Below are 27,972 nucleotides of genomic sequence, written 5' to 3' on the forward strand. Positions count from 1 at the left end.
ACATAGGGCTTTCCAAAACCTGGAGGTAAAGGTAGTACCTCAGTCCATTGTTAGAGTTGAAGGGAGTCCGTGTAATCTCATGACATTGGTAAGAAAAAGCTTGGCAGTCTCAGAGGCAGTGGGTAGTTTGTTAAAGGGTATGAAATGTGCCATCTTGGTTAAAAATATCAATCACTACCAAGATGGTGTTCATCTTTGAAGAAGGTGGGAGATCAACAATGAAATCCAATGAAAGATGCAGCCAGGGTCGTTCTGGAACAGGCAGAGGTATTAAGAGTCCATAGGGAGGTCTTTTGTCAGGTTTAGAAGTTGCACAAAGAGTACATGTTAGCACATATTCCTGTACACTTTTCCTCATTGATGGCCATCAATAATGCCTGGATAAATGTTCTAAAGTTCTTAACACCCCCGGATGTCCTGAGAGGGGAGAATCATGATGAGTCTTCAATAGCAGGAGTCGTAACGGTTTTGGTACGTATATTTTATTATCATGATAGTATAGTCCATCTTCTCTTTTGATGAGTACGGAGGAAGGAAGCTGATCATCTGAGTTCAGGGATGTCTTTAGTTCTCTAAGAAAGGTAGTAGTAACTCCAAGGAATTTATCAGGCAGTATAATGGATGTCATGGGTGATATATTGCTAGGTTTTGGGTCTTTACGAGAGAGAGCATCTGCTTTGCCATTCTTGCTGGAAGGTCTGTAAATTATATGGAAATTGAAACGTGTGAAGAATAGATTCCAACGAACCTGACGGGATGACAAGGTCTTCTTGGAATGTAAGAATTCCAGATTTTTGTGGACGGTATAAACGATGATTGGTTGTTTTGTCCCTTCTAAAAGATGTCTCCAATGTTCGAGAGCTCTTTTAATTACTAGGAGTTCCTTTTCCCCAATGGGATAATTGATTTCGGCTGGAGCTAATACTTTGGAGAAAAATGCAATGGGGTGTAATGGTTCAGTTATAGAGGTTTTCTGAGACAATACTGCTCCAATCACGTAATCGGAAGAATCTACTTCCAGAGTGTATTGTAAATTCGAATCAGGAAACCTTAGAATAGGAGCACTGGTGAACATAGTTTTGAGTAAATTGAAGGCCTTTGCTGCTTCATCATTCCAATGGAATGATTTAGATGTGCTGGTGAGTTGGGTCAATGGTTTAGCTATCTTAGAGAAATTTTTGATGAACTTCCTATAGTATTGGAGAAACCAAGGAAGCATTGCAATTCTTTCTTGGTAGTTGGATATGGCCAATCTTTTACAGCGTTTACTTTATTGTCTTCCATACTGATGCCAGAAGGGGTAATATGGTATCCCAGGAATGAGATCTCAGTAGTGTGGAATTCACATTTCTCCGGTTTAGCATACAAACAGTGTGTTCTGAGCCTGGAAAGAACCCACCGAACATGTTTGACATGTTCTTCATATGTGTTGGAATATATTAAGATGTCATCCAGGTAAACAACTAAGCAAACATCAAGGAGATCTCTGAAGACATCGTTTATAAAATATTGGAAGGTCGCTGGGGCATTACACAACCCAAAAGGCATGACTAGGTATTCATAAAGACCATACCTAGTTCTAAACGCTGTCAGCCACTCATCGCCTTCTCTTATGCGAACCAGATTGTAGGCGCACCTCAAATCCAACTTAGTGAACATTTTTGCCCCGGTAAGCCGTTCTATGAGTTCTGGGATTAAAGGGAGTGGATAACGGTTCTTTCTGGTCCTTTTGTTTAGTTCACGGTAGTCTATGATTGGGTGTAAAGAGTCATCTTTGTTTTTTACAAAAAACATCCCTGCTCCTGCTGATGAGGTGGACGGCCTGATGAATCCTTTATGGATATTTTCTTCTAAATAGGCTTTGAGGTGGTCAAGTTCTGGCTGACTCAGAGGATAGAGATGTCCGTAGGGTATGGTAGATCCTGGTTTTAGGTCAATAGGGCAATCATACACCCGATGAGGGGGTAGACTTTCTGCCTCCTTTTTGCTAAAAACATCAGAAAAGTCAGGATATTCTTCTGGAAGTGCTGATGTTATTTCTTGAGTTTGCATAATTTCTCTGGAGAGGAGGCAAGAGCGCTGACATTCTGATGAGTTGAACATGATTTCTGATGTATTCCAGTTGATGGTGGGTTGATGTTTTTGTAGCCAGGTGACACCTAATACAACAGGAAAAAGAGGTGAAGGTAAAACATCAAACTCTATATATTCTGTATGACCAGATGGGGTCTTTACTAATAACGGACTAGTTTGATGGGTGATTGGTCCAGAGGCGATATTAGTGCCATCATTAACACGAATTGACACAGCAGTGGGTTTCAAAACAATAGGTATTTTATTTTTTATTAAAAGAGCTCTATTAATAAAATTGCCATAGGCTCCTGAATCCAGTAAAGCTTCAGTGCAAAGGCTGGTTTGCTCCCACTCCAAAAATAAAGAAAGAGTACAATAAGTAGGATTTATACTATGAGTGTGAGACACATTAATTTTGTTCAACTCACATTTCTTAGATCTCTGGAGAATTGGGCAATCCTTTACATTATGCGTTGGGTTGGCACAATACATACAAAGCTGGTTTGCTCTACGGCGGCTCCGTTCTTCTGGGGTCAAAGGTCCCCTGGCAAGACCTATCTCCATAGGTTCTGCTGCTGGTTTAGTTGATGGAGAAAATAAAGGGGTGGTTGAGTATGAGTGAGGAACAGGATCTGTATGGCAGCGTTCTGTGTGCCTTTCTCTCAATCTGCGGTCAATCTGAATTACCAACTTCATGAGTAGTTCCAATGTTTTAGGGAGATCAGTGCAAGCCAACTCATCTTATCAGATATATAGTCTTCGACTGGTCGCCTTCCCTGTTTCAGGCTGCGCATAGAGGCTTCAGCAGTCAACTGGACATTGGTATCCATATACAGTTCATCCACTGTGTTCAGGAACACATCCAAAGATCCTAGTATAGGATCATCATTCTCGAAAAAGGAATCTGCCCACACCCTGGGTTCAGCTCGTAGAAAGGAAATAATGGTTAGGACTTTAATTCTCTCTGTACAATAAGTTTTTGGTTTTAAATTAAAGAGTAACAAACAAGCGTTTTTAAATTGACGATATGATTTTCTCTCTCCTGAGAAAGGCTCTGGTATAGAGACTATAGGTTCAGGGGTGGAATCTGGAAACTGTGGTTTCTGGGAGATTGAATCCCTAATAATTCTCCTTAGGGATTGATTCTCTATTTCAAGCTCTCTTAAGCGTTCACCCAGTTGATCCACTCTCTGGGATAAATTGTAGACTAACTGTGGCAGGTCTGTTGGATCCATAGTTATGGCTTAGTAATTATGTAAGGATCAGTGTAACTTTCACAAGTAAGTGTGAAACTTAGGTTTCAAGTGGATCTCAGCTACAGACTAGGTTGATGTCCTGTGACTTTAAATGTTGGAATGTAACACAGAGATTATCATAAACTTCTAGGAGGTTTTTTAGAAGCAGTGATTTTATACTGTGTAGTTGTTAGTAGTAATGAGATTGCATATGACTTGCTTTATGTAAGCAGCTGCAGTTGAACAAGCAAAATTGTGCTGTTATTGATTGCACAGATAGACTGCTGGAGGAGTGTTTAAAGAGGAGTGTTCCTTTAAATTCTCTGCATAATAAAATGTTAGTTTCACTCAGCAGTAAATATGAGAAGACAGAGAAATGTTACAGTTACAATTAACAGGCAGCCAGGCAGCAAAGAAACCTGTTGTAAAGCTCTGCAGCAGCAAACAGAAATGAAAGTGATGACGTCACAAATGAGCGTGTTCCGGTCAAAGAGCTTTGTTATCCTGTGCTCTTTCCAATGTTAGAACAAGTCAATACATACAGTAAAATTGTTAAAGTGATAAATACCTCCTAGACCAAGCCTGTAGAAGCTGTAAGAGAGTTGTAGGAAAAAGTAGTTGCTCTTTAACTGGTAAGTCTGAAACCGGAAGTGGATGCCTTTCAGCTCTCTGTGAAATGGAATTGTAGTGAAAAAGCTTACAGTTCTTAGAAGTATCAGAAGAGGCTGTTGGCAGCTGGATTTATCCCATGAGAGGGAAGGAGGAAGAGCTGCAAGTTGGTAATGTTTCTCCTGGGAGTCTGTAGTCACAATCAGAGAAGTAAATTATTTGCAAGAAGCTTAGGATCTAGCAGCTTTAGGTCTCCTAGACGAAAATTACTAAGCACCTAATGAGAGGTGCACAGGTGTTATGAAGGGAAGTTGGGAGGAGTTAGTGATGCAAGTGCAGGATTCCTGACAATGACAGATGCAGAGGAGAAACATGGGAACACCCAAAGATAAAAGTGACATTTAATAACAAAAGAACAACATAATTAATGCCTGTGACTAGATGTTCATAGTGACAGCCCATTCTCAGATGATATACTTCAGTAGAATAGAACATAGTCAATACTGGTATTCAAGCCGACTGGAGTAAGAGTGTCCAGTCTGTATATCCATTGTGCTTCACACTTCAACAGTTCCCGGTTCCTATCACCACCTCGTTTTAAGAGGGCCACTCTATCAATCAGCATGGCCTTGAGTGATGAAATGGGGTGTTGTTCAAGAAAGTGCCTTGCCACAGGTTGATCCAAGTGTCCCTCTTTGAGGGCAGTTCTAATTGCACTCTTGTGGTTAGCAAGTCTCTCACGAAAGGTAGTGCTAGTTTTGCCAATATAATAGCATCCACAATACAAGACAGAAAATATATCACAAAGTCCGAAGTGCAGGTGAGCGGATGTCTGATCCAATAGGTCTTGGTTGATCCCGGATGGTGAAACTTCTCTCCTGTGAGATGGATGCCGATCACACAGCTGCCACATTTGTAGCAGCCATTTTTTACTTTTTGGAGCCATGTCTTTTCCTACTTCCAGGGATCAGTCTTCATTAGCAAAGAGTTCAGTCTACAGCTACTCCTTTGGACTAACCTCGTAGGTGGTTTGTTCTTAAAAAGGTAGGGTTGTCAGCTCAGGGGTTATTTGGCTAGTGGTACGTGTGTGATTATCCATATTTTGCTCTCTGCTCATGAGCATTGCTAAGTTAGATTGTTAATCCCGGATAAGGGTAGGTGTATCTGATTGTTGACTGTGGCTGTCGGCACAGGGGTTATTTGCTGGGTGGTACACGTGTAATTGACCACATTATGCTATCTGCTTATGTGTTCTGCTACTTTATGGGTGGCCTGCATGTCTTTTAAAAGCGCTAGTATATGTGTGATCCTATGATTGGTGTAGACATGATGTATTTTATTCTGTGTTACACATGAGTATGTTACATCCTCTTACACGTGGGATGGGGTGAAGCAGGAGCTTTTACCCTATGCAGGTGACTATGTACTGTTTATGTATCTGTCATTGGGACTACAGTGTGAGAGAAATTTGACCTTTTTCCTTTTTTTCCTTGGTTTTTATTATGTTGAGCTCAGGTGTGAGCTAGCATGCCATTTTCCTTTGGTGAAGGGTCGTCACTGTTGTAATCAATTTTTAATATGTGTCTAGTATCTTGTATGTTGTATTGTCCACTTAGATTCCATTTGCATATTTTGTATTTTTTTTTTTTCAGATCATAATTGTCTTGAAGAAGGCCCACAAATGGGTCGAAATATCAACATTTAAACTAATGTTAAACATATTTTTAACATTAAAAAATTAAAATTGCACTGTTCTTTGCTTCAAAACAAGTCTTGTGAGTGCCCTCCTACATCAATACATTGCTATATATATATATATATATATATATATATATATATATATATATATATATATATATATATATATATATATATATATATATAAAAATACATGTAATGCTTTACATAGGAAACTGAGCATGGCAGTTATTTAAAACGCTGGTCACTTGGTCACTGTGGTGCCTCTTGAATGGTTGAAGGGAGTCCCAAGATGACCCATCTTATCTTTACCGTACATATATTTACAGTTTATTTGGAACCCCCAATATTAATGCCTCGCAAGAGTGTTCAGATCATTGACTAATTCTTGGATTTTACTGAAAGACAGTCTTTATATTAAACTTTATACTCTCTGTGATACTTTATCTGACAATATTTAATTTAAAAAATAATTATTTTGAAGAAAATAAAAAAAGGAAATATTCAGTTTGCAAAAATATTCTACCCATCTGCTCTGAAAGTTCCAAGTTTACACAGCTGGAAAAAAAAAATACCCTAATGATAATACAATCAATTAACTATCAGGGCTTCCAAACACCTTTGGCTGCAAGTTTGCTAATTAATATCAAATATAATTAATGCTAAACTTCTTAAAATAAAATTGCGAAACTTCCGGTGGGCGGGCTTAGGAGCAAGCAGCAGACAAGAGAAGCTCCATGCAGAATACGAAAAAAAATTGTGCTAAAGCATCCTCAGAGGTTGTCTTTTTTTATTATTTTCCCCTCTGCTGTGAACCCTGAGCCTACCGAAATTTCCTTGGCAGACTTTGCTGCCCAGAGTGGAGACATGGTATGAAAGAAGATACCCTCTGCATTTTTCGGGAGAGCCGCGCACCCCTCCCCCACTGAAGCCCTCTATTTGGAGCATCACAGGAGGAAGATACTGCTGGTCGGACCGGCTGAAGTTTCTACCACAGCCTAGCAGTTACCCTTGACCTTGGGGCATCTAACTGTGACGGGGAAGATTAATGTAAAGAGCCCGCGGGGGAACACCTACTGTAGGCGCGACTCCATCTTGACCCCGCGTGGGCTACTTTCCCGCTCGGCGCTGCCCTGTGGAGAGAAACTGTGAATCGCCTTGCCCAAGGTATGAAATTACCTAATACAGGGACGGAGTACCCAGTTCTGCGGACCTTGAGGACTGTCTTTTAAGTACAGCAGGCCCTGGAGCTAGGAGACGCAAGAGAAAAAGAAAAAAGTCTGGCATCCGGCGGGGAAGCTGTTAACGCCATCCTGACGCTTAGGCCTGTCTGCATTACTCCGGACAGATATTATTGATAACGGTGGCGGTAAGAATTTATGGTACACCTTTTTCCTCACCCTATTGCTTTGAAGTGCACAGGCTAATCAGTGCTCCACACGGAGGATTGGGACGCCATACAAGCCTTCCTCTTTAATTACATTGCGCCACAATATAAAGCACACAGGGTTCTAATGCACTTGTATGGGGAAACACCAGGTACTATGGCTGCATAACGATATAGTACACAGGAATTGCAGACCGACATCCTAAACTTATACTGGGCTGGTATTTTATTTGACAGATCTACTGGGTATCTGACCCTTTGCATATGGGCCTGTGAACTACTGGGCCTGAAGATTTACCCTGCTGTTGGGTGTTTAATGTTTGATTTGGCATCCTCTCCGGTTTGTTGTGTGGCCCTGACCGGAGGGAGAAGTGCTTATTGTAACTGCTGGAACTTTTCAGTCTCCCCTTTATGGCCATTATAAACATCTTTTAACTCTGGACTGTCATGCCTCAAGAGATGCTGAGTTTCTAGATCACTCTGAAGCCCCCCATGCTCTGAAGCTTATCCCTCTGTCACATATCTGGAGTCGCTGATACTCTTCACAGAACTGTGGACTTATATCAATGTGACAGCCTGAACTCCTCCATAAAGCTACATAAAGCTTTTATTTTTCGAAGTCAGAGGGCCGGGGACAGCTATACTAAAACTTCTCTCACTAGGTTTGAGGGATGGTCACAGTGTAAATCTTATTTACTTAGAAGTGTGCACTTAACCATATTTTTCTTTCTTCCTGACAGCCCTGACAAGTTTTCTGATAGCTGCATAGTATTGTAATTTCTGTGTTTTATCTAACTTACCGCATAGGATGATGCAGGCTTAAAAGTGTATGGTGTTTGTATGCTGGTTTACGGTCCACACATTTATTACGTTTAAAAATAGGATAGCTTCCCCAGAAGAGTTGCACTTCTCCCATTGTATGGGTATATGGAGAAATACCTAACCTCCACTCCAATGGCGAGTCGTAGTAAAACTACTGAACGCGGAAATAAGTCTGGAGCTGAATCTGGAAGTCAGGGCCTTAACGTAGAAATTGGCTCAGATACTAATCCGATTGATACCCATCCAATAGTTAAACAAATATCCATGCTATTCATGCCTAAAATTGACAATTTACAAAGAGGGGTTGACACACTCACGGACGATGTCAAACAATTTTCCACCAGAGTAGCAGAGGCGGAGAATAGGATCTCTGACTTAGAGGACTCTAATGTATCTAACACTAATAAAATTGAAAATTTGGAAAGACAAACGGTAGCCTTACAATTAAAAATAGATAATTTAGAAAACAGGTCAAGGCACAATAATGTACGGCTCCTTGGCCTCCCTGAATCAGTTAAACAATCAGATATTATTCCCTTTGTGGAGAGCACTTTACCGTCTTTACTAAACATTCCCATACAGGATTTTGCAGGTGGAGTTGAGCGAGCACACAGGGTGGGCCCAGAGAGATTTAATATGGATAATATGTCCCAACCTAGCCCAATAATGATCCAATTTCTGCATTTTCAAGCTAAAACAGCTGTGCTGAGGGCCTATAGAAAATTGGAAACTCTAACGTATAACAATGCCCGTTTACTATTTTTTCAAGATTTATCTGCTGACCTTATGAAACGTCGTAGAGAATTCTCACCAATCTGCTCTAAATTCCATAGAGAGGGTAGACAGGCCTTCTTGCTGTATCCAGCCAGGCTTAAAATTACCACCTTTAGAGGCCCAACATTCTTTGACACCCCCTCAGAGGCCCAAGAATTCTTAGAAAAAAATGGGTCACCTATACGCAGCCCCACACGAGAACAGGGTAGGGGGAGGACGGCTGAGGGGATGGTACATAGGAGTGAGTTTGATTATTTCTGATAAGTCATATTTCTTGTTACCCTGAAAAGATGGTTAAACATACTACCAATTTGAGTCATTTGATCAAATGTTTAACAGGTCTGTACTTAATGCCTGTTCTTATAATGCTGTTTATAAATTGTTTAGAGTTTATATGTTGGACTATGTCTTGGAAAATATTGACTCATAACTGCAATGAGGATAAGATATGTGTTTATTACAATGTGCTGACCCTCGCAGGTCTTAAAGTGAAATATGTACTAGACTGGATTAAGTTAACGGGTCCTTGTTTCTTTCCAGCACAGCATCTGCATGTAGTTGGTTCGTGGGGCCTGGTGGGGCTCCGGCGTGAGGAAGGGCTGAACCGGGAGCCTGTACAGCATGTCAAAAGGTGTGTCGTGGTGTGTTTTTTTTGTTTGTTTTTTTTCTCTTCCCTCCCTGCCCTTTGCATACCTTGTGCACCTCCTCCTACTTGATGTGTATACATTTAGGGTCTTTTTAGAATTTAAGATTTAATTTATATTCATGGAATGTAGGGGGTATTCATTCCCCTATTAAGAGGAAGACAATTTTAACCCACCTTAGGAAAAAACGAGCAGAAATTGTGTTTCTACAAGAGACGCACCTTTCGGACTTAGAACATGACAAATTGAGGTCTGATTGTGTGGGGAGGGTAGAATATGTCTCATATAAGTCGGCTAGCAGGGGGGTGGCTATACTTTTTGGCAAACAGTTAGAATATGAGGTAATGGAGGTACTCAAAGATTTAGAGGGCAGATACATAATAGTACAAATCCGCATCTTGGAGAAAATATACACCTTATGTAATGTCTATGCTCCGAATCAGAAAGGCAGGAAGTTTTGGGACTCTATAACAGCCACTCTTACACCCTACTTAGGCACTCACATTATACTGGGAGGAGACTTTAATCTGGCCCCAAACCCTCATTGCGACAGACTGAGGGACCCCACCAGACGTACAACCGGAAAGCCACATAACACACCAGATAAATTTGAGAAGGATGTTTTTGCAATGTTGGGGACCTCCCTAGATTTTTCTGACATATGGCGACAATTAAATCCTGATGGGAGAGATTATACTTGCATCTCACGGGTGACAGCCTCTATGTCCCGCATTGATCTATTTTTTATTTCAAACTCCCTAGTTACTCAGGTAATTGACGCAAAAATCGACGAGGTAGTCATCTCTGATCATGCCCCATAGCACTCTTTCTGGATACAGTTCCACGGATGGGCAACAGGCGCACCTTAAGATTTCCAAAATATTTAATATCATCCCAAGAATTTCAAAATTACCTAACCCAATGCTGGGATGATTATAGGGCAAATAATATTCAGCACTTAAACACACCAGAGTTATTCTGGACAACGGCTAAAGCTGTCCTTTCAGGTAACATCATTGCTTACCTAGCACGTAGGAAAATACAATACGCAGAAAAAGTTGAACGTGTGAGAGATAGGCTGGTGGAGACTTATCGTGAATACTGTGCTGCCCCCACGAATCAACACCACCGTAAATAAATAGATACCAAGGCAGAATATGATGCGCTACTTGCACATCAAGCTTCCCAAGCGTTGCTACAAACCAGAGGCAAATATTATAGATACGGAGAAACTTTTAGCGATGCTAGTTAACATGACCACCAACTCCAAATGTATAGCCGCGTTGAAAACACAAGGGAACATCATAAGAGATTCTAAATCAATAGCAGGGGCTTTTGCCTTGTATTATTCCTCTTTGTATGCCAGTGAGCGCACTCCTGGAGATGAAACGAGGAATCGTTTTTGGGACAACATCAAACTCCCAAAGATCTCTGACGAACAGTTGGGTAGGCTAAACGCTCCTATAGATGGTAAGGAAATCGAGAAAACCATAATGACTATGTCATTGGGCAAAGCACCTGGTCCTGATGGGCTACCGATTGAATTTTACCGCCTGCTTAAACCCCAGGTGACTCCAGTGCTCGTGGAACTGTTTGCTAGGTATTTTAGAGAGGAACAGATGCCTGCCCCTGAATTCTCAACGGCATATTTCACACTGATCCCAAAACCGCGAAAGGATAGCTTGTTACCCAAGTCCTATAGACCGATTTCCTTATTAAATTCGGACTACAAGATTCTTACTAAATTGTTTGCGGAAAGACTAAAATTTATTTTACCTAGTATCATACATGAAGACCAGATGGGTTTCATGCACGCAAGATCATCGGTGGTCAATGTGCGTAGGGTGTTGCAGATAGTGCAACATTTTTGGGCCAGATCGCAAGATCGTCTGATGACAGATAGACCGGAGGCCTTTCTGCTGTCACTTTATGCGGAAAAGGCCTTCGATCGAGTGGAGTGGGATCACTTATTCCATACCATGACCCAGGCCAATTTCTCTGGCACCTTTCTTACACTCATTAAAATTTTATATCAGGCCCCGCTGGCTAGTATACTAGTTAATAACATGTTTTCTCCTGCCTTTCATCTGCCTAGGGGCACCAGACAGGGGTGTCCCCTGTCACCCCTGCTCTTTAATATTGCCTTGGAACCCTTGGCCATTAAATTGCAGCAAGATATTCCTGGCATTGATGTAGCAGGAAGCCCTCAACAACTCGCATTATATGCAGATGACATGCTCCTATTTGTCCGGACCCTGAGACGCACTTGCCCAGCATCATGAAAAACCTTTCCGACTTTTGCTCGTTCTTGGGCTATAAGGTGAAAGTGCAGAAGTCGGAGATCCTCTGGCTCCATAAAAGATCAGGCTTAGATGTGAAATACCCTTTCGCAGTAGCTAAACATGATATTACATATCTGGGCATCAGAATCTCGGCTAACCCCAATAAATTATATGCTAACAATCTGACGCCCATCTGTGCTAAGTTGCATGCTCAAATGAATAGCTGGAAAGCTCTGCCTCTGTCATTATCCGGTAGAATCGGATTACTTAAAATGGTAATTCTTCCCAGATTACTATATCCGTTCCTTATGCTTCCCCTACTCTTAAGCAAATCTGATATTAAGTTATTAAATACTGCCACGACGGGCTTCATATGGCAAGGGAAAAAAATTAAGCATGGGCTTTCCTAACGGAGGCTTGGCATTACCGGATTTTTGGTTGTATAATTGGGCAGTGCTGATTTGTCTGGTGGTGGACTGGCAGGTGGGTACATATCTCTTCTGTCAGCCTTCTCTGGAGCAGGCGGTGCTAGGAAACATATCACTGGCTTACCTGCCGCATATCACAAATGCAAAATCTATACAGGCTCTGGGCCTCAATATATTGTGTAAGGACCCTTTGAAAGCCTGGCTACAAGCAAACAAATTCTTGGGAAGGGTGTGCCATGCTTCACATTATTTACCTATTGTTAGAAACCCGGATTTCCCGGCGAGACTGGAGACTCAGCCTTTCAAGCTCTGGGAGCAGAGAGGGTTGAGGTCACTTAAACATTTACTAGATCCCCTCACAAAAACGGTTAAGACTTTTGGTACTTTACAGAGAGACTACGATCTCCCTAGAACCCACTTTTATGCATTTCTTCAGGTGCGCCACTATATTGGGACACTGGTCAGAGACAACCCAGGGTGCTGGGAGGGATCTCCCTTTCGTATTACTCAGACGTTATATACAATGGGTAAATTCTCACTCTCGAAAATCTACCAAACACTCTTGCAGCTTCGCCTTTTGGGCTTACGGGACTCCATACAGATGGGTTGGGTTAGAGAGGGAGTTAGGGAAGTCACTTGGGATGAGATAAGGAGCAGCATGGACAAAACAAGGAGAGCTACACTGTCGGCAGTATACAGGGAATCTCAGATACGCTTCCTACACAGGGCATACCTCACCCCAAGAGCCATGGTAAAGTGGATACCCACTATGTCCAATAAATGTGTTAAATGCACTTTAGATAATCCATGCATTTTACACTATATATGGGATTGCCCGTCAATCAAACAATATTGGGGTAAAATCCAATACTGGATTAGGCAGAAACTGCAGATACATCTTACTATATACCCTGAAACTATTTTATTCTTGACCTGGGACTCCCAACACAAACAACATGACACTCTACTAAGTTTAATTATCCAAGTGGCCAGATAATGTATATTAAAACATTGGATAGGGAACACAGGCCCCTCTTTTAGAGGCTTTAAAAATATGTTACAATCCCAAATATTTATAGAACAAATGGATGTAAGAACTGATGTCCAGAACAGATTGAGCCTGTTTCTACGTAAATGGCATAAACTTATATTAACCTTGGAGTTGGAAATTCAGAGACTGATTCTAATGCCATTCAAAGATTCTGTGCATCTCCTGGAAGATACTCTAAGAGAGGACTGGGAACACCTGCTTAATAGACCTAGAGAACAACGTTAAGGATGTAGGTCCCTCTCTGCACCTGATGCACGGGGTATCTTCCTGTTCCTTGGCTCCTTCTCTGCTCCTTCCCCCCTCCTTTTTTTTTCCCCACTGGGCTCCACGACCAACTGCAGTAATAATAATTCTTAGAAATTATGAATTAGTTAGTTTATGCTGTTTAAGGTTTTATAGTTTAAGTTAGGTTAATATTTAGGAGATTAGGGAGTTATTGGAAAAAGAAAAAGCGAAAAAAGTAAGGCTGGAGGAGAATACACTCACACAACTGGATGATTTCTTTGACAATGAACAGAGTATGAAATATTGTAGCATCTGTGAATCTGAAACTGTTATCTTAATAACGTTTGCACTTGTAAATGTTGTTGTATCTTTTTGATATGTGTGTATTTCTGTCCTCCACAATAATAAAAATGATATTTCAAAAAAAATAAAATAAAATTGCTTTATAATCCCATTTTATTTAAAAAATATGTAGAAAATGAGTTAAACTATTATAACTGAATATACAGATGTATATAAGAAGTATGGAACTCCTGTTGATAACAAATTGCTAATTCCTGTTTTCTGCTCACTGGGGCTAATAGCCACACAAAAACATTGACCAAATTTGGAAACCCCGACCTAGAGCCTATGCAAGTCACTGAATAAACCAATCACACAAAATGTAGGATAAGGCTATTTCTGTGTTGGTCCCGTTTAAGTGACTTGATCATGTGTGATCTACTACTAATTGTCACTAAGGCTATCAGTCAGGGAGTTCTTGATGCTAGTTGCTACAATATAAGTGCCTTCATTTCATAGGAGGCATTTCTATAGTCTCTAAAAAGTAAATAAACCTAATTGCAAACTTCCTTAATGCATTAGAGTGTATTTTTTCTATTCGATAAAGAGTATGAGACCCCTCTTTCCAAAATATGGTCTCAAGCATAGTTATAATAAGAGCCACTTACCTATCATCGAACACTTTATATATACCAATTTGTTTATTATAATCACCATTATCATGGTGAACAGCTGCAAATTAGAGTCGTAAGTGACCCTCATTCAGGGAAATTCTTGGTTTTAAATGTAGGGACTCATCCCCATCTAATTAAACCAGAGTTGGAATGGGGTCTCTATAATAGCCCCTTCTCTTCCAATGCAATGTTGGGGACCTCCCTAGATTTTTCTGACATATGGCGACAATTAAATCCTGATGGGAGAGATTATACTTGCATCTCACGGGTGACAGCCTCTATGTCCCGCATTGATCTATTTTTTATTTCAAACTCCCTAGTTACTCAGGTAATTGACGCAAAAATCGACGAGGTAGTCATCTCTGATCATGCCCCCATAGCACTCTTTCTGGATACAGTTCCACGGATGGGCAACAGGCGCACCTTAAGATTTCCAAAATATTTAATATCATCCCAAGAATTTCAAAATTACCTAACCCAATGCTGGGATGATTATAGGGCAAATAATATTCAGCACTTAAACACACCAGAGTTATTCTGGACAACGGCTAAAGCTGTCCTTTCAGGTAACATCATTGCTTACCTAGCACGTAGGAAAATACAATACGCAGAAAAAGTTGAACGTGTGAGAGATAGGCTGGTGGAGACTTATCGTGAATACTGTGCTGCCCCCACGAATCAACACCACCGTAAATAAATAGATACCAAGGCAGAATATGATGCGCTACTTGCACATCAAGCTTCCCAAGCGTTGCTACAAACCAGAGGCCAATATTATAGATACGGAGATGTCAGGGAAACTTTTAGCGATGCTAGTTAACATGACCACCAACTCCAAATGTATAGCCGCGTTGAAAACACAAGGGAACATCATAAGAGATTCTAAATCAATAGCAGGGGCTTTTGCCTTGTATTATTCCTCTTTGTATGCCAGTGAGCGCACTCCTGGAGATGAAACGAGGAATCGTTTTTGGGACAACATCAAACTCCCAAAGATCTCTGACGAACAGTTGGGTAGGCTAAACGCTCCTATAGATGGTAAGGAAATCGAGAAAACCATTATGACTATGTCATTGGGCAAAGCACCTGGTCCTGATGGGCTACCGATTGAATTTTACCGCCTGCTTAAACCCCAGGTGACTCCAGTGCTCGTGGAACTGTTTGCTAGGTATTTTAGAGAGGAACAGATGCCTGCCCCTGAATTCTCAACGGCATATTTCACACTGATCCCAAAACCGCGAAAGGATAGCTTGTTACCCAAGTCCTATAGACCGATTTCCTTATTAAATTCGGACTACAAGATTCTTACTAAATTGTTTGCGGAAAGACTAAAATTTATTTTACCTAGTATCATACATGAAGACCAGATGGGTTTCATGCACGCAAGATCATCAGTGGTCAATGTGCGTAGGGTGTTGCAGATAGTGCAACATTTTTGGGCCAGATCGCAAGATCGTCTGATGACAGATAGACCGGAGGCCTTTCTGCTGTCACTTTATGCGGAAAAGGCCTTCGATCGAGTGGAGTGGGATCACTTATTCCATACCATGACCCAGGCCAATTTCTCTGGCACCTTTCTTACACTCATTAAAATTTGATATCAGGCCCCGCTGGCTAGTATACTAGTTAATAACATGTTTTCTCCTGCCTTTCATCTGCCTAGGGGCACCAGACAGGGGTGTCCCCTGTCACCCCTGCTCTTTAATATTGCCTTGGAACCCTTGGCCATTAAATTGCAGCAAGATATTCCTGGCATTGATGTAGCAGGAAGCCCTCAACAACTCGCATTATATGCAGATGACATGCTCCTATTTGTCCAGGACCCTGAGACGCACTTGCCCAGCATCATGAAAAACCTTTCCGACTTTTGCTCGTTCTTGGGCTATAAGGTGAAAGTGCAGAAGTCGGAGATCCTCTGGCTCCATAAAAGATCAGACTTAGATGTGAAATACCCTTTCGCAGTAGCTAAACACGATATTACATATCTGGGCATCAGAATCTCGGCTAACCCCAATAAATTATATGCTAACAATCTGACGCCCATCTGTGCTAAGTTGCATGCTCAAATGAATAGCTGGAAAGCTCTGCCTCTGTCATTATCCGGTAGAATCGGATTACTTAAAATGGTAATTCTTCCCAGATTACTATATCCGTTCCTTATGCTTCCCCTACTCTTAAGCAAATCTGATATTAAGTTATTAAATACTGCCACGACGGGCTTCATATGGCAAGGGAAAAAAATTAAGCATGGGCTTTCCTAACGGAGGCTTGGCATTACCGGATTTTTGGTTGTATATTTGGGCAGTGCTGATTTGTCTGGTGGTGGACTGGCAGGTGGGTACATATCTCTTCTGTCAGCCTTCTCTGGAGCAGGCGGTGCTAGGAAACATATCACTGGCTTACCTGCCGCATATCACAAATGCAAAATCTATACAGGCTCTGGGCCTCAATATATTGTGTAAGGACCCTTTGAAAGCCTGGCTACAAGCAAACAAATTCTTGGGAAGGGTGTGCCATGCTTCACATTATTTACCTATTGTTAGAAACCCGGATTTCCCGGCGAGACTGGAGACTCAGCCTTTCAAGCTCTGGGAGCAGAGAGGGTTGAGGTCACTTAAACATTTACTAGATCCCCTCACAAAAATGGTTAAGACTTTTGGTACTTTACAGAGAGACTACGATCTCCCTAGAACCCACTTTTATGCATTTCTTCAGGTGCGCCACTATATTGGGACACTGGTCAGAGACAACCCAGGGTGCTGGGAGGGATCTCCCTTTCGTATTACTCAGACGTTATATACAATGGGTAAATTCTCACTCTCGAAAATCTACCAAACACTCTTGCAGCTTCGCCTTTTGGGCTTACGGGACTCCATACAGATGGGTTGGGTTAGAGAGGGAGTTAGGGAAGTCACTTGGGATGAGATAAGGAGCAGCATGGACAAAACAAGGAGAGCTACACTGTCGGCAGTATACAGGGAATCTCAGATACGCTTCCTACACAGGGCATACCTCACCCCAAGAGCCATGGTAAAGTGGATACCCACTATGTCCAATAAATGTGTTAAATGCACTTTAGATAATCCATGCATTTTACACTATATATGGGATTGCCCGTCAATCAAACAATATTGGGGTAAAATCCAATACTGGATTAGGCAGAAACTGCAGATACATCTTACTATATACCCTGAAACTATTTTATTCTTGACCTGGGACTCCCAACACAAACAACATGACACTCTACTAAGTTTAATTATCCAAGTGGCCAGATAATGTATATTAAAACATTGGATAGGGAACACAGGCCCCTCTTTTAGAGGCTTTAAAAATATGTTACAATCCCAAATATTTATAGAACAAATGGATGTAAGAACTGATGTCCAGAACAGATTGAGCCTGTTTCTACGTAAATGGCATAAACTTATATTAACCTTGGAGTTGGAAATTCAGAGACTGATTCTAATGCCATTCAAAGATTCTGTGCATCTCCTGGAAGATACTCTAAGAGAGGACTGGGAACACCTGCTTAATAGACCTAGAGAACAACGTTAAGGATGTAGGTCCCTCTCTGCACCTGATGCACGGGGTATCTTCCTGTTCCTTGGCTCCTTCTCTGCTCCTTCCCCCCTCCTTTTTTTTTCCCCACTGGGCTCCACGACCAACTGCAGTAATAATAATTCTTAGAAATTATGAATTAGTTAGTTTATGCTGTTTAAGGTTTTATAGTTTAAGTTAGGTTAATATTTAGGAGATTAGGGAGTTATTGGAAAAAGAAAAAGCGAAAAAAGTAAGGCTGGAGGAGAATACACTCACACAACTGGATGATTTCTTTGACAATGAACAGAGTATGAAATATTGTAGCATCTGTGAATCTGAAACTGTTATCTTAATAACGTTTGCACTTGTAAATGTTGTTGTATCTTTTTGATATGTGTGTATTTCTGTCCTCCACAATAATAAAAATGATATTTCAAAAAAAATAAAATAAAATTGCTTTATAATCCCATTTTATTTAAAAAATATGTAGAAAATGAGTTAAACTATTATAACTGAATATACAGATGTATATAAGAAGTATGGAACTCCTGTTGATAACAAATTGCTAATTCCTGTTTTCTGCTCACTGGGGCTAATAGCCACACAAAAACATTGACCAAATTTGGAAACCCCGACCTAGAGCCTATGCAAGTCACTGAATAAACCAATCACACAAAATGTAGGATAAGGCTATTTCTGTGTTGGTCCCGTTTAAGTGACTTGATCATGTGTGATCTACTACTAATTGTCACTAAGGCTATCAGTCAGGGAGTTCTTGATGCTAGTTGCTACAATATAAGTGCCTTCATTTCATAGGAGGCATTTCTATAGTCTCTAAAAAGTAAATAAACCTAATTGCAAACTTCCTTAATGCATTAGAGTGTATTTTTTCTATTCGATAAAGAGTATGAGACCCCTCTTTCCAAAATATGGTCTCAAGCATAGTTATAATAAGAGCCACTTACCTATCATCGAACACTTTATATATACCAATTTGTTTATTATAATCACCATTATCATGGTGAACAGCTGCAAATTAGAGTCGTAAGTGACCCTCATTCAGGGAAATTCTTGGTTTTAAATGTAGGGACTCATCCCCATCTAATTAAACCAGAGTTGGAATGGGGTCTCTATAATAGCCCCTTCTCTTCCAATGCAATGTTGGGGACCTCCCTAGATTTTTCTGACATATGGCGACAATTAAATCCTGATGGGAGAGATTATACTTGCATCTCACGGGTGACAGCCTCTATGTCCCGCATTGATCTATTTTTTATTTCAAACTCCCTAGTTACTCAGGTAATTGACGCAAAAATCGACGAGGTAGTCATCTCTGATCATGCCCCCATAGCACTCTTTCTGGATACAGTTCCACGGATGGGCAACAGGCGCACCTTAAGATTTCCAAAATATTTAATATCATCCCAAGAATTTCAAAATTACCTAACCCAATGCTGGGATGATTATAGGGCAAATAATATTCAGCACTTAAACACACCAGAGTTATTCTGGACAACGGCTAAAGCTGTCCTTTCAGGTAACATCATTGCTTACCTAGCACGTAGGAAAATACAATACGCAGAAAAAGTTGAACGTGTGAGAGATAGGCTGGTGGAGACTTATCGTGAATACTGTGCTGCCCCCACGAATCAACACCACCGTAAATAAATAGATACCAAGGCAGAATATGATGCGCTACTTGCACATCAAGCTTCCCAAGCGTTGCTACAAACCAGAGGCAAATATTATAGATACGGAGATGTCAGGGAAACTTTTAGCGATGCTAGTTAACATGACCACCAACTCCAAATGTATAGCCGCGTTGAAAACACAAGGGAACATCATAAGAGATTCTAAATCAATAGCAGGGGCTTTTGCCTTGTATTATTCCTCTTTGTATGCCAGTGAGCGCACTCCTGGAGATGAAACGAGGAATCGTTTTTGGGACAACATCAAACTCCCAAAGATCTCTGACGAACAGTTGGGTAGGCTAAACGCTCCTATAGATGGTAAGGAAATCGAGAAAACCATAATGACTATGTCATTGGGCAAAGCACCTGGTCCTGATGGGCTACCGATTGAATTTTACCGCCTGCTTAAACCCCAGGTGACTCCAGTGCTCGTGGAACTGTTTGCTAGGTATTTTAGAGAGGAACAGATGCCTGCCCCTGAATTCTCAACGGCATATTTCACACTGATCCCAAAACCGCGAAAGGATAGCTTGTTACCCAAGTCCTATAGACCGATTTCCTTATTAAATTCGGACTACAAGATTCTTACTAAATTGTTTGCGGAAAGACTAAAATTTATTTTACCTAGTATCATACATGAAGACCAGATGGGTTTCATGCACGCAAGATCATCGGTGGTCAATGTGCGTAGGGTGTTGCAGATAGTGCAACATTTTTGGGCCAGATCGCAAGATCGTCTGATGACAGATAGACCGGAGGCCTTTCTGCTGTCACTTTATGCGGAAAAGGCCTTCGATCGAGTGGAGTGGGATCACTTATTCCATACCATGACCCAGGCCAATTTCTCTGGCACCTTTCTTACACTCATTAAAATTTGATATCAGGCCCCGCTGGCTAGTATACTAGTTAATAACATGTTTTCTCCTGCCTTTCATCTGCCTAGGGGCACCAGACAGGGGTGTCCCCTGTCACCCCTGCTCTTTAATATTGCCTTGGAACCCTTGGCCATTAAATTGCAGCAAGATATTCCTGGCATTGATGTAGCAGGAAGCCCTCAACAACTCGCATTATATGCAGATGACATGCTCCTATTTGTCCAGGACCCTGAGACGCACTTGCCCAGCATCATGAAAAACCTTTCCGACTTTTGCTCGTTCTTGGGCTATAAGGTGAAAGTGCAGAAGTCGGAGATCCTCTGGCTCCATAAAAGATCAGGCTTAGATGTGAAATACCCTTTCGCAGTAGCTAAACACGATATTACATATCTGGGCATCAGAATCTCGGCTAACCCCAATAAATTATATGCTAACAATCTGACGTCCATCTGTGCTAAGTTGCATGCTCAAATGAATAGCTGGAAAGCTCTGCCTCTGTCATTATCCGGTAGAATCGGATTACTTAAAATGGTAATTCTTCCCAGATTACTATATCCGTTCCTTATGCTTCCCCTACTCTTAAGCAAATCTGATATTAAGTTATTAAATACTGCCACGACGGGCTTCATATGGCAAGGGAAAAAAATTAAGCATGGGCTTTCCTAACGGAGGCTTGGCATTACCGGATTTTTGGTTGTATAATTGGGCAGTGCTGATTTGTCTGGTGGTGGACTGGCAGGTGGGTACATATCTCTTCTGTCAGCCTTCTCTGGAGCAGGCGGTGCTAGGAAACATATCACTGGCTTACCTGCCGCATATCACAAATGCAAAATCTATACAGGCTCTGGGCCTCAATATATTGTGTAAGGACCCTTTGAAAGCCTGGCTACAAGCAAACAAATTCTTGGGAAGGGTGTGCCATGCTTCACATTATTTACCTATTGTTAGAAACCCGGATTTCCCGGCGAGACTGGAGACTCAGCCTTTCAAGCTCTGGGAGCAGAGAGGGTTGAGGTCACTTAAACATTTACTAGATCCCCTCACAAAAACGGTTAAGACTTTTGGTACTTTACAGAGAGACTACGATCTCCCTAGAACCCACTTTTATGCATTTCTTCAGGTGCGCCACTATATTGGGACACTGGTCAGAGACAACCCAGGGTGCTGGGAGGGATCTCCCTTTCGTATTACTCAGACGTTATATACAATGGGTAAATTCTCACTCTCGAAAATCTACCAAACACTCTTGCAGCTTCGCCTTTTGGGCTTACGGGACTCCATACAGATGGGTTGGGTTAGAGAGGGAGTTAGGGAAGTCACTTGGGATGAGATAAGGAGCAGCATGGACAAAACAAGGAGAGCTACACTGTCGGCAGTATACAGGGAATCTCAGATACGCTTCCTACACAGGGCATACCTCACCCCAAGAGCCATGGTAAAGTGGATACCCACTATGTCCAATAAATGTGTTAAATGCACTTTAGATAATCCATGCATTTTACACTATATATGGGATTGCCCGTCAATCAAACAATATTGGGGTAAAATCCAATACTGGATTAGGCAGAAACTGCAGATACATCTTACTATATACCCTGAAACTATTTTATTCTTGACCTGGGACTCCCAACACAAACAACATGACACTCTACTAAGTTTAATTATCCAAGTGGCCAGATAATGTATATTAAAACATTGGATAGGGAACACAGGCCCCTCTTTTAGAGGCTTTAAAAATATGTTACAATCCCAAATATTTATAGAACAAATGGATGTAAGAACTGATGTCCAGAACAGATTGAGCCTGTTTCTACGTAAATGGCATAAACTTATATTAACCTTGGAGTTGGAAATTCAGAGACTGATTCTAATGCCATTCAAAGATTCTGTGCATCTCCTGGAAGATACTCTAAGAGAGGACTGGGAACACCTGCTTAATAGACCTAGAGAACAACGTTAAGGATGTAGGTCCCTCTCTGCACCTGATGCACGGGGTATCTTCCTGTTCCTTGGCTCCTTCTCTGCTCCTTCCCCCCTCCTTTTTTTTTCCCCACTGGGCTCCACGACCAACTGCAGTAATAATAATTCTTAGAAATTATGAATTAGTTAGTTTATGCTGTTTAAGGTTTTATAGTTTAAGTTAGGTTAATATTTAGGAGATTAGGGAGTTATTGGAAAAAGAAAAAGCGAAAAAAGTAAGGCTGGAGGAGAATACACTCACACAACTGGATGATTTCTTTGACAATGAACAGAGTATGAAATATTGTAGCATCTGTGAATCTGAAACTGTTATCTTAATAACGTTTGCACTTGTAAATGTTGTTGTATCTTTTTGATATGTGTGTATTTCTGTCCTCCACAATAATAAAAATGATATTTCAAAAAAAATAAAATAAAATTGCTTTATAATCCCATTTTATTTAAAAAATATGTAGAAAATGAGTTAAACTATTATAACTGAATATACAGATGTATATAAGAAGTATGGAACTCCTGTTGATAACAAATTGCTAATTCCTGTTTTCTGCTCACTGGGGCTAATAGCCACACAAAAACATTGACCAAATTTGGAAACCCCGACCTAGAGCCTATGCAAGTCACTGAATAAACCAATCACACAAAATGTAGGATAAGGCTATTTCTGTGTTGGTCCCGTTTAAGTGACTTGATCATGTGTGATCTACTACTAATTGTCACTAAGGCTATCAGTCAGGGAGTTCTTGATGCTAGTTGCTACAATATAAGTGCCTTCATTTCATAGGAGGCATTTCTATAGTCTCTAAAAAGTAAATAAACCTAATTGCAAACTTCCTTAATGCATTAGAGTGTATTTTTTCTATTCGATAAAGAGTATGAGACCCCTCTTTCCAAAATATGGTCTCAAGCATAGTTATAATAAGAGCCACTTACCTATCATCGAACACTTTATATATACCAATTTGTTTATTATAATCACCATTATCATGGTGAACAGCTGCAAATTAGAGTCGTAAGTGACCCTCATTCAGGGAAATTCTTGGTTTTAAATGTAGGGACTCATCCCAATCTAATTAAACCAGAGTTGGAATGGGGTCTCTATAATAGCCCCTTCTCTTCCTTTAAAAACTTCTTGGTGGTTAGCAGGTAATCACCTGCATCCTAGGTGATTTCTACTAGTGAAGATGACGACAATTCAATTTTAGTTTTGGTTTGGAGGATGTTTCCCTGCCATCTTCTGTTTTCATCTACTTCCTCAGTCAATGTTGCTTCTTCCTTGTCCTTAGTATCCCCAAAAAGAAAGAAAAAATGTGCAACCACAAGTCTTAATAGCCTGAGGAAACTGCCCTTTGTAGTCTGAGAAACGCATTGCTTTTAAATAAAGTGTTTTTGATTTTAAGCACACAATTGCTGGACTTTGGATTTTTGTTCCTGTATCATTTGCTGATTGGCGTATCACCTGTGTACTACCGGAGATCAGTCAGCTGGGTGACTGAGAAGCTCCAGCTTATTTGGATTGCACCTGGAGGTGCTTTTCTAGATGTAAGTGTGACATTTTATATTGCCCTTTACTAAGTCATACTGTGCTGGGTTATGGTGGTTCCTTTTTCTCCTTTTATATAGGAACCACACTGGTGGCCTTTTTTAGATTCAACCTCTGAAGCTGCTTGTCTAAATACAGTTAGCTGGACAACTGTGAAGTACCGGCCTGCCCTACTTGCACCATCTGGTGCTGTTTGCTTGTGAGTAGCCTCTTGCTATATTTATATCACCTTTGTTTGATGGTACTAGGCCATTTGACGCCTCTGTGTTTTCTTTATCCTTAGTATCCCTGCAATGGTTTAGACATGGTAATCTCAAATGAAATGAACAACTTTGGACTTGCATGCATGGAGGCTCATTCCACTATTAAAAGCCATTCATGAATGCAAGATTTTTTTTAAGGGTCTCATAAAGTTTTGCATACAAATTTCCCAGTCGACATTTTATTTACGGTTCACGCCAAATTGGAAACAGGCCTTTAACAAACACTATTAATAAATCTTGTTTAAAACAATCCTTGTGAAAGTTGCGAAGTGACCATATAGTGATAGAAAAACAGTGCACAGTCTGCCCATACTAACAGCATAAAAGATGCATTTAGATTGGTTAGCAGTGGTGTGGATGGAAAGATTTTAATAGTTAACTATAAAAGGTACTACTAAGCAAGCCCCGTAAAAACACGAAACACGATTTTAATAATACCTGTACTGTTAGTGGAAATCACAACAGTGCATGTAAGATTTACAATCAAATATTAAAAAAGAAATAATAAATATAAAATAAATAATAAAACACTATTTGTAGATGTTGGTGTTCTAAAGCGACTATAGAAGTACGTCCATCCTTCAGAGATGCGTATATCATTCATATGGATACTGAGGGTGAGATATTCTAAGAAGTTTTGTCGGCATGGCGAGGCCCTTAAAAAATTTTTAGAAACACAAATTTTATCTTGAGAAATGTTTATGTTGCTATGTAGAGTTCTTTATGTGCATGTTGATGATGTATTGTGATGACAATAGGTGACCAGTTTTTTTCTTGTTGAGTAAACAAAGGGGTTTCATGAATAGAGATATGTTGTAACCTTAAGGGGTATGAATGGGCCTCACAGTTTCTATTTCAAAAACACATAAAAAGTCATTTTCTGAAACTTTGGGTTTTTAACAAAATATATGATATAGCATTGTGATCACTCAAGAAACTCAGCTCCCAATTTGCAAAAAAAAAACAATGACAAATGTGTGTAGTTACATATCATCAGCTAACTCCCAGCAGTGCATTGCAGCTCCTGAGCCTTCCTAGGTATGTATTTCAACTAAGTATATCAAGAGAACAAAGTAAATTTAATAAGAGAAGTAAATTTAAAAGTCTTTTTAAAATAACATGCTCTATCTGAACCATGAATGTTTAATTTTGATTTTCATGCCCCTTTAAACAGTAGCCTAGACCATGCAAATAATCACTAGCTACATGTGTAACTTTTTGGCGATTACACCTGCACATAGCTGTCCCAAATACAATAATTTAAATTAGACTAAATTGTTTCTTAACGTCACAGCTGTCACTATAATCAGTTCTACATTAGGTGAAAATACAATATTATGTACATTATTTTGTAGTCAATGGGTCAAAATCACTCACAATTAAAGGGACAGTCTACTTCAAAATTTTATTTTTTAAAAAGATTGATAATCCCTTTATTATCCATTCCCGAGTTTTGCATAACCAGCACTGTTATGTTAAAACACTTTTTACCTCTTTGATTACCTGTATCTAAACCTTTGCAGACCAGTGATGAGCGATGAGGTCAGCGGCTGGTGAGGCACTGGCTAGTATCAGAGCCAGATAAACACGCATATGAACCCGATAGAGGTTCAATTGTTGGATACTTAAAAGTCTGCAGAAACACTCAGGCCTACACAAACTAAAACATTCAAGGGCACACACACACACACAAATAGAAACATTCAAAGGCACACACACACTCACAGACACATAGAAATACTCAGACACACAGAAACATGTACTCACTAACAGACATACTCATATACATAAAAAAACACACAGAAACATTCCTCACACATATTTAAAGACACAAAAACACTCACAGATACTCACATAGAAAGACTCAGTTACACACAAAGACACAAAGAAACAGACTGATAAACAAAAATAAAAAAGCTATAATGTATATAAGGATGTACAATAATATGCAATATAAGGATGTACAATAATATGCACTAATTGGATTTATAGCAAAAAAAAAAAATTGGTTATTGTTTATTAATTTTTTTTCTACAAATCCAGGAAGTTTCTATCATGCATCTGTACAATGCTTTATAGTTTTTCTATGCTGCTTTTATAGTCTGTTTGGAGTACTGGATCCATTTGGAATATTTTATCACTTGCTTATAATGCTGTTACTAAGCTTCTTTAAAACATATTTTTACCATTAAACAACACTGTAGCAATATTTGTCAGCACCCTTAGGCAACGCACTGCTCCTTATGGTTCAAAACACACTGCTGCCTAGGGATTCCAAGTAAAAGAAAAATCTGGTTATTTTTTTATTTATTTTGAAACTTCAGTAGAAAGTCTGATTCTGGTTTAGGAATGTGATGGTTCATTATACGAGATTTTTATTTAAGTCAGACAAATAGATTTTTAAAGAGAATTTAATTTTTGTAAAAATTGCTTTGTGAGTAAAATATTAGAATAAACTGTGAGCCTCATTTCTCTAGTAAAAATCCTTGGAGTTGAATTAAATGGATAATCCTCTCTTGAATAAAACTACTTTGTGTTTTCATGCTGTGGAGTCCTGATCACGATCACAGCTGTGGCAGTCATCCTTATCAAACCCAGTGAACTATAAACCTTCAGAAATCAGTTGTGCACAACCTGCATTTCCTTTTATTCCCTGTATTAATTTAAATGGCTTTGCTGAAACTTTAACTTTTTTTAATGTGAAAATGAAACATTTGTATGCTTAATAGAATTTTTTATTTTAGTTTATCACCCTTAGGCCTTGTTTTTTTTGTCTCCTTTATTAACCCATTAGCAAGGGATATGATTCACTTTATTAACAAAAAGATGCAAGCACATGTAATTTTCTGTTTTACAAATAATAAATAAACATGTTATGATTTAAAAAGTATTGCTCCCACACAATCAGTAAAAATAGTAAATAAATAGTAAATCATGTCCCTAAAGTAATCAGACATTCCAACTCTCCCTGATGCCAGCAAATGGAATGCAATCTCCCTGAAACTCCAAATACCATGTGGCCCAAATCCGGAAAAGTGCTTCTTTAAGGAATGCCTTTAGTTGTTGGGACGTTATAGAACCATCAAAGTATGCATCGGTAAACAAAAAGCCCCCCACTGATTTTAATAAAATAAAACACAAATACTACCTTATTTACTGCACATAATTAAACTTCCTATTCTAAAATATTTAAGCATTCAACAAGCGTACGATCACTGGAAAATAGGTTTGTTGTATGTGGTTGTTCAATAAAGCTACTATTTTTTAATGTGACTTTAGTGGGAAGCTACTTTAATGATAAGTCCCTATCTTATTTAGGGTTTCAAGGTGTCCAATATATAAGTGGTGGGGGGGGGGGGTGGCGGTGCAGTAGCGGGTGAGGCCACCTCCCTGAAATGAGTTTTTGCAGGTTGGGATGTCTGAGTAATTGTTAAAATATTATAAGTTACATAATAGAGGCACATGACTTTTTTCAAGATAAGATTATAGAGATTGCTTAAAAGATAACACATGGTATTTTTTAAATAATGCAGGCCCTTTAATGCTGTCTGTACACTCTGATTCCCTGCCACAATTTTCTGCCACTCAGAAATCAAAAGTATAAATAAACATTGTGTTCAGTATAATTATATAGCATTGTTTATGAAGGCTTTTTAACACAAATGTTATAAACAACAAATACACTCTGAGCATACAGGGGTTAAATGCTTGTAAAATAAATTATTTACCAAGGCTATCCCTTCTTACCACCTTCATATGAAAGCTATCACAGAAGTTCCCAATCTGCCTAGTGAGAGGAATTGAAATGCTGCCCTAATAAAAGCATCTGTTTGCTGCTTGCAGAAGTTTGCAAAAAGGCACAGCCAAACAGCCAGTAGCCAAAATAGAGCAAGGGCTGC

This window comes from Bombina bombina, chromosome 4 (genome assembly GCF_027579735.1).
Source record: "Bombina bombina isolate aBomBom1 chromosome 4, aBomBom1.pri, whole genome shotgun sequence".
Taxonomy (NCBI): domain Eukaryota; kingdom Metazoa; phylum Chordata; class Amphibia; order Anura; family Bombinatoridae; genus Bombina; species Bombina bombina.